This window comes from Drosophila subpulchrella, chromosome 3L (assembly GCF_014743375.2).
Source record: "Drosophila subpulchrella strain 33 F10 #4 breed RU33 chromosome 3L, RU_Dsub_v1.1 Primary Assembly, whole genome shotgun sequence".
Taxonomy (NCBI): domain Eukaryota; kingdom Metazoa; phylum Arthropoda; class Insecta; order Diptera; family Drosophilidae; genus Drosophila; species Drosophila subpulchrella.
Genome location: NC_050612.1, coordinates 22,583,709 through 22,592,276, shown reverse-complemented (window position 1 = coordinate 22,592,276; position 8,568 = coordinate 22,583,709).

Sequence of the window (8,568 nt, the reverse complement as noted above, 5' to 3'; positions counted from 1 at the left end):
AAGGACCTTGAGGCCTTGGCAAAAGTTTACACATAGAAATATGATTTTACATTTGCTTTTAATTTTAACTCTTGCAATCATTTTTCGGCCTGGCCACCTTTGCGAAAAATATTATAATAAAAATAACTTTTGCTTTTGCTTGTGCTTTCTCCTTTCTGGCCAAACAAAAGCCATAAATGTCGGACGGGCCGCGTAATTGATTGCAACTCGGCAAAGGCAAAAACAGAATTTAATAAAAACTTCGGCGGGACTACATGCGGCGTGAGAAATTCTCTAGTCAACGCAGAGCAATATATTTATTTGGGTTGGAGTTGGAAAAAAAAACGGAAATCAGCTAGTCAAGTCTCACAGGGATTTGCTCGGATGAATATTTCACCCCTTGGCGTGAAACATTCAAATGCTAATGAGCTTTTAATTGCTCACTTCAGCTTCTTCGGTGCTAAATGTGTGTGTGTTATATAGTACACAACGGGCAAAGTTGCGTATGAGTAATCTGCAAAGTGTTAGGCGAGAATTAATGAACCTCTTGAGTGTGTTTTAAAAGGCGCGCAAAGATAAATCATGCACATCCATCTAAAGCCCTTCATGATGTTAATTACCGAACCCTGTCACACGCCAGGGGAAAAACCCGGAAAGAGCCGCTCGTAAGCGGGCAGAAGGCAAATATATACACAACAATTGCAATTTCCATTGCAGCAACTTGATAAAAAGTTTCCGAAGAAAACTATTTGCATGGAAACTCTCGGCCAAACTAAACTCAAACAGACTCGAAACAAAAACTTCCGAGCCGCTCGAACCCGAACGGGTTGGAGATCCGGTGTGCGTGTGCGTGGCCAGATAAAAGTTTTAATTAAATAATTAACAGGAATTGTATATGCATCTATATCGCCCACTTGTTGCCCGGAATAGAGAAACTGGCTCAGATAGCCGTTGGCCGTAAATAAATACCCACACATTGTGTGGCAAAGGTAGCAAACAATAAGATAAAATGCACAGATAGAAGCTGTTCGGAATGATTATGGCTTAATTAGTTATTACAGAGATGGAAATTGAAAAGGGTGTGCACATTGTTAAGCCTTGATTAGTTTTGCCAAAACATTTCAATTTGGCTTAACTATGAGGGATTACTAACAATGCAGGCAGGCTCTTTGGGAGTTCCTTCCAGACAATAAGATATTCGGCATTGTTAGGTGTCGAGTGAGTCAATATTATATGGTTCATTAGCAAAACCTATAATCCTTTTGTATGCACAGCTAGATAAGGTAATTTAAAAGGACATAAGCACATCAGTTTTGTATAACTTAGTGAGTAATACTTACTCTAAGTTCCAACATGTTTTGTTAAACAATTTTTAAAAGAAAGGTTTAGAGTTTTGAAATCATTTTGAAGGTCATTTCAGGTGTCCATAAGTATGCAGAGAATAAATGATAATCGATTTTCTCAAAAAGCTCTGTTTTTTAAATAGTGTTGCATACTTTTAGACACCTCAAGTAACATTTGTGGGGATTCCCGCAAAATATAGCCTAGTAAAAAATATTGTTGGTAATGTTCCTAATCATTTTAAACAAACTCTCAACCAAATTTGTTCAGCTAGTTTGGCTAGTAAAAGGACATCCATGTGCTTTATAATGGTATTAACCTCTGATGAGCAGCATGTAGATGGGATTCCGCAATTTACGCTGCATAGTTCGGAACTATCGACCGCCACTGAGCCCGGCCATCGTCATCAGCATTATCGTTATCATCATCATTCCAGGGATGCATCATCTGGATGCATTCCTCAACTGCATTTGCAGCTGTGGGCACGATGCATTTCGGCGGTTGTCGTTGAATTTGCGGTCCGTTGATATGCGTAATAACGCAATAAATACAAATTAAACATGCTTGAGTGCAATTATGCAAATTAATGGAGTTTATAGGGCGCGACACCAATCGCCCAACGCGCATATACATATGTGCCAGTATATGGTACAGTGAATATATGCAGAGGATGGCCCCCGAAACGGATTACGGACCGATTGCCGGGCACTAATCTCTTGTAATGAACACAAATATGTAGAACAGGGCGATAATCGCTCTTGTACATTTAACAATAAAGTGCTTACCAGTGTAACCCCTGACATCCTGACACGGGCCCACTAATCGCAGATACAATTTCCGTCTGCCATCGCAACTGTCACGTTATATTTAACGTTTATCTGCGAAACAATTTCGATTTAGCCGCCGCGGCGACTAAACAAATACTCAGGCCCATCTCAAGTTTTATGTCCGTGTCCTGCGTCAGCGGCAGCTGTTCTTGGTCCTTGGACCTTGCTCCTGGCACCTCGGTCCTTGGAAAAGAGGCTATTTCTTCTTAAATTTCTATAATTGCTTGTGATTTGTTGGCCACGAACGTGCCGGGCAACTGCAATTTGTTCGCACAAACACACACACTTTGTACTACTATATTTCCGCTCACATTTGTCTTCCCCTATAGATTTTGCCATATATTTTTATTTGTCTCACGCTTTCAATAATTGCCAGTATTACACGTGGCCCTAATAAATTAGTCTTGCTTTTGCCGCCTGGGCTTACGACTAAACCGGGTGAAAACTGGGGACAAACTTCTCAATAGCTTTTGGACCATTTCAGTATGTCCCGCTTGATTTGGCCCAGAATTTCTCATTTTAATTGCCATTTTTACAGATATTTGCATAAAGCATTTACCATGAGTCCCGCCAGCTGCGTCACTCTCGAACCGCGATGCCCAAAAATTATGCAATACCCAAATTCAAAATGATTCCACATCAATATGCAGGCCGATGCACATTTAAAATTTCTGGGCCCCCTTCTCTGCCGCCAAACGAAACAAAAATCAAATGAAAATGATGCGGAAATGGCCATATATAATGACTAAAATTCTGGTTTCCAATCTCACTCGTCCGGATATTGAACGGATTTTAGCTGCATATGTGACGGCGTGGAATGATTGAAGCCATTGTCAAAACATCACACAATGCACACGGACTATTTGTTAGGGATTTTGATGGAAGCCCAAGCAAATTGACTTTGGCTTTATCTATAGATACATATAGATCCGATATTATCGCCTGGTATTGTTAGTTATTTACCAGTAAAGTTTATGCCTCAATTTGGCTAAATAGAACCATTCAGTTCGATTACTTATTCAGCTTCGGCCAGATAACAATTGTATTTGTAGCTTTTCAAGGGCTCTTCAGACAATGGCGGAATTTAAGAGGTTGCACGCTTAATGGCACATTAACTCATCAAAGCAACCGCAGTTTTCCCCCCGGGTTTTCATCCTGCCCCCTGAATTTCCACCACCCACAGTGGGTACTTCACACTTAGCCCCGATTCATACAACATTTTAACAGCTGTCAGTTTTATGGCGCGTGACTTTTACGACAGTCGAAGGTGAATGGGGGGGTCTGGTAAAAACATAGTCAGCTGCCGGCGAATTTCAGAAATCGGTTTTAATTGCCAACTAAAACAAAATAGCTGGAATAGCAATAACAATCAGCAGTACCACTGGCAGTACACCAAAAAGTGTGCTGAATTTTTGGCAACAAACACCCATAAAACTCAAATAGTGGGTAAGCGTAAAAATAGTTTTATTTTAATGTGTTTCTCTCGCGTGTTATTGATGTCGGCGCATAAATGTTTGAGTCCCGTTGAATTTTATTACATTTTACCTACCAGCTAACAGCGAAACAAAACTCATTTTGATATGCAACTCGAAGCGAGTTGATTGGTTTTTGTGTGACAAAATTTACCCCCGGAAATGCGTGAAGCGATTTTCGGAAAATGTTGCCTGCCATTCGCCGGCAAGTTCTTTGGCAAAGTTTTTAAATGCATTTGCCTTGCATTTATTTTGCAATCAGGCGACCTCTGGCCCCTCACCCCGCCAACATGCGAGAATAATAAAAGTTTCTTAGCAATTTTCCAGTGCGAGGCGTAAGAACAAAAAGGGATTTTACACCCTTAACTGCGGTGCGGGCATGTTGGTTAACTTAATGAGTTTGTGATGATGGGTGCTCACGAACCATTAGGGACCCTTGAAAATCGAAACAAAAATCACACAAGTCAGTTAAGAGTTATCAATTAAATAATTTATGAATTCTTGCAACTTTGTTGGTTGAAAGTTGCATAGAGTAGAGTATGTTGGTTTTCCGCTGCTTATGCTTTTGCTACATAGAACGGCATGTTCTTCGGGCTGTTACCCGCACTTTTCTCCGGCGCACAAACTTTAATATTATTATCAATTTTCGCACAAGCTGCAGAAAATTGCATGCAATTTCCACGGCGGCGCCAAATCCGCTTTTCCCGCTTTTCCCCGACTTGCGAGAGGCAACAAAAGGTGCAAAATATCGCAACACATTTGGTGGACGGCATAAGTTATGGCCCCGACCGCAGGTAATTAAATACCAGGCAGCATGTAGTCGGCAAATGGAAATGGAGAGAGGTCCTTGGTGTTTGGTTTTTGGGTTTTCGGGTTTCGGGTTTGGTCTTTGGCCCTTGGCGCTTTCAAATTTCGCTTAGCTTTCGTTTAACTGCCGTTGAATTGCATCCTGTGTTAATGAGCGACTAGATGTTGTTGCTTGGCTGCGGTTAACATGCGCCTTGTAATTACGATTTCATGAAACACCGCCATTAATTCAACTAAGAAGTTTCGCGTACAGGTAGGTTTTGGGCACTGCGAGTAAAGGTCACAGGTTAAGTAAGCATAATTCACTTACTTCTTGTGATTTGAGGAATGCAAATTATAAATTATCTTAAATCATTTTTAAAATTTGTTAAAACAAATTTGCATATGTTGTGATTTTGCTGCTATTATAATATAAATAAATGTAGTACATATTTCCAGAATTTTCATATACAAAGCAAGAAAACAAATTTTTATTTTTTTATGATTTATGGTGGACAACGGAATTTTAAAGAATATCAATTAAAAATCATTTAACAGTTCGGTTGTATATTTAATACATTTAATCATGATATTAAAAAACACTATCACTTAAAATAACAAAGATTATAGATGTGATTGAATATAAATTATATCTCATTTAATAATTCTGGTATGAAAAATAAAACTGATTACTCTGTTAGGCAGTTCATTACCTATTTCTTTAAAAAAGAAAATATAAATATGTTGAGATTTAAGAGGAAAATTAATTTAAATTATACGAATTCAATTAGATAAAAGCTTGATATTGCCATAAGCATTCAATATAAAACAATAAAATAAATATCACAATGCCAGCCATTTAAAGTTTTTCCCATGAACAACTCTTGTTTATTGCTTAGCATTTTGTCAATTTTTATTTCCAATACATTTGGCTTTAGTTGAATGCCATGGCCTGACAGAAAATAAACTGCAACCAAGGAATGCCAATGCCCTGCCCATAATCAACTGCAGAAGATGAAGTGAGGCGGGGGTCAATCGAATGAAATTCGAACCTTGTTGCGCACTAAATTTTCAAGTGTCAAACTAATGGCCTAAGAAATACTTTATAGCTAAAATTTTAAACAATATAGAGAGCCGTGTAGAACGCATTTCCAAAGGCGCAATTCAATAAAATATCCATTGTCCTGGTGCTCAGCTGTAGGATGTATCTGTGTCTTTTGTGCTAGTCCTAAATGTGAATCAGTATTTGTATCTGTATCTGTATCTATGGATGTATCCGCATATCTGTATGTGCACGCATCATTCATCCGGCGGCCATATTGAGGCAACATATCCGGCGACAGGATGCCAAGACAAGAAAATTTCATGCTATGCTTTGTACGTTTCCGCCCCACCCTCTCCCCCTGCCTTAACCCTCTGATGCCCACCATGCCGATTTCGACCCGGCTGCCCTCGCAGGATTCTTGTTGTTGACTGCCAGTGCTTATATTTTATTTCATGCCAACAGCACTGTTTAATTACACACAAAAGACAACACACACACACACATGGAGAAGGAGAAAGGGATGTGCATGTTAGCCTGGCACACGGACACACATCCTTCTGTCCCTGCTGCCAGAGTGGTGGTGAGTGTGCAGATGTATCTGTGGCCGTATCCGTATCTGTGTGCATCAGGTAATAGCTGCCCTTGCTCGCATGCAATTTATATTTTCTGCTCTTGCTGTCGCTTCTCTTGAGCCTGCATTCAGCACAGGTCCTGGCCAATGTCCTGGGACACCCCTTCTTCACCCCTTCTTCACCCCTTCCTCATCCCTTCTTCACCCCTTCCTTACCGCTTCCACACCCCTTCCTCACCCACTTCCATTGCAATTAAGTTCGACTGGAAAACAAAAGGCATGTTGTTTGATATCAAGTTGCTTTCTTCTGCCTTCCTCCTTTGGCCAAACTAATTTCTCAATTGTTATTTTTATGGGAAACAATTTCACAGCATTACAGAAGCAAATAATTGCGATTCGCGGGATAATAACTGATTAAGGGTTTTTGTCATAATAAATTGGATTTCTTTGCGATGAAAGGCATAAAGAGCATAAAGAGTTCAGCGATTGACAGCGCTCACTAATTGATATTTGGCGGGGACATTGAACTCTGAGAGCCTTTCGCACACACATTAATAATAATGGGCCATATTAATGGCGTTTTAATACTCTTTTTTTTTTTGCTGTGTGGCCAAAGCTGTCCGTGGGAATCCATTGAAATTATTTATCCGATTCTTAACAATTGCATCATAAATTTTATTAAAGAAAGAACTCTTTGCTGTACTATTTATCATCTGGTAATTGATAATGCCAGCGCCTAGGACTATGCCGCCATGTTGATTAATTATCGCAATGACAACGGCAAGAGCAAGAACAACAACAGCACGGCACAATGCAAAGTTATCGCTGCAAAAATATTTTTCAAAATTTCAACGCCGAGCATGATTTATGTTGAATCCTTGGCCTGAAATGGGGTAGAAATCTGGCCAGCAGGATGGGTTTGGATGGGCAAAAGCATTGAAAGGTCTTGCCGCAGTTTTTGCTCTTTGATTCCTTCACTGTTGCTGTTTGTTTAATTAAAAACGCAAAACTTTTGCGGTTCACAGCCAAATTAAATTATGTTCAATTTAACTTTATGGCTACGCTCCGGCTTCTTTTCGGTTTCTTTTATTATTTTTCACTTGGGTGTCGGCTGGATGGGGGGGGGGGGGAAACCATTTTGCATTTGCAATAAGTAAGCATTGAGTGTGACCCAAACCTGAATTTGTAAAGTTTTCAATTTCACGAGCCCCCAAAGAAGTGGCATCATCAAATGTGTCGAAGGCGAAACAATGGCGCAAATTTACCACAGCAAGCAGAACTTGACTTTGGTTTTATGGCCTGAGTTTGTTGCCGAGTTGTTGACAACGCGGCGTATGCGCAATTTGTGACAAGTTGCCCTTTGTAGCAACTTTCTTTTGACATTGTTTCAAGGTTTCAGCCAGCGGAGGCGAGATGGAAAACAAGAACTTGCCCAACATTCTGCATGAAGTGTTTGTTAAAAAGTTACTTCCACTGCCCGGACCAGCGGTCTTAGCTGCTTTAAGTGGCCCAGCAATTTGACGGAAATGATTGACAGTAGCCTATACAAAGCAATGCCAGAATGAGGCCCAAGTTTGGCCAGCTACGACAGGCTTTGCCAGTTGGCCAGTAAGTTAAGTTAGGTGAGCCGAACAAAGTGCAAAAGTCGTGCCAAAGTTTTGGTTTTGGGCTTAGCCGCTGCACGTAACCGAGCGGAACTCTATTCACAGTCAAGGTGCAGGCAACTAATTCCCAGAAATGTTTCGCAAAGGGGTTCCATCCCAGTTCATTGACAACAGTGGGGGAAATATGCCTTGTAGGCACATTAAAACGCAGTCAAAGTCTCGGAAGTTAAAGACAAACTTAGGGGAATTCGGAAATTTATCGTATATATTTTGATTGTGAATAAACATAGGGTTTAAGTCAAAGCCATTCGTTTTTTCATGTACTTCCACAGGTAAGCACTTCAGGAATCATATATAAATAATTTTAAAATAACACAAACCATCATTGTTTTAACAACCACTTTGGTCATCCTTTTTTTTACACCATTTCGATTTATTGAAATTGGACAGAAAAGTCCAAGAAATCGTTTACTTTTAACTCCATACTGACATTCATTCAAGCGAAGGTTTTTATATTCATAGTACGAATTTGGAAAGCAGGAAAGAAAACATAAAGCTTTATATATCTGAAGTCTGAAGTTTTAAAGTTGATCGATAACCAAAGCTATCAAAATTCACTAAACTCAAGACTCAGAAATTCTGAAAGATAATAGTGAAAAAGGCCAAAAGTCCGTAAGTCCGTTGGTTAAAAACTCAAAGACCCAAAAGTTTTTAAGTTAGAAGGTATAAAAGGTAATAAACCCGAAGACCAAACCCATTAACGTCCGGTGCCAAAGAAAGCTTCCCCCTTTACAACTTATAACAACTTAATTGAAATATCCCTTTAAGTTGGCTTAATTTCATATTAATCTGTATTGATCGTGGCCCATTAAAATATAACTTTTCAAGAGCCACTTTTATCCGAAACATTAATAACTCCTTTTGCACGAACACTTGAACTCCA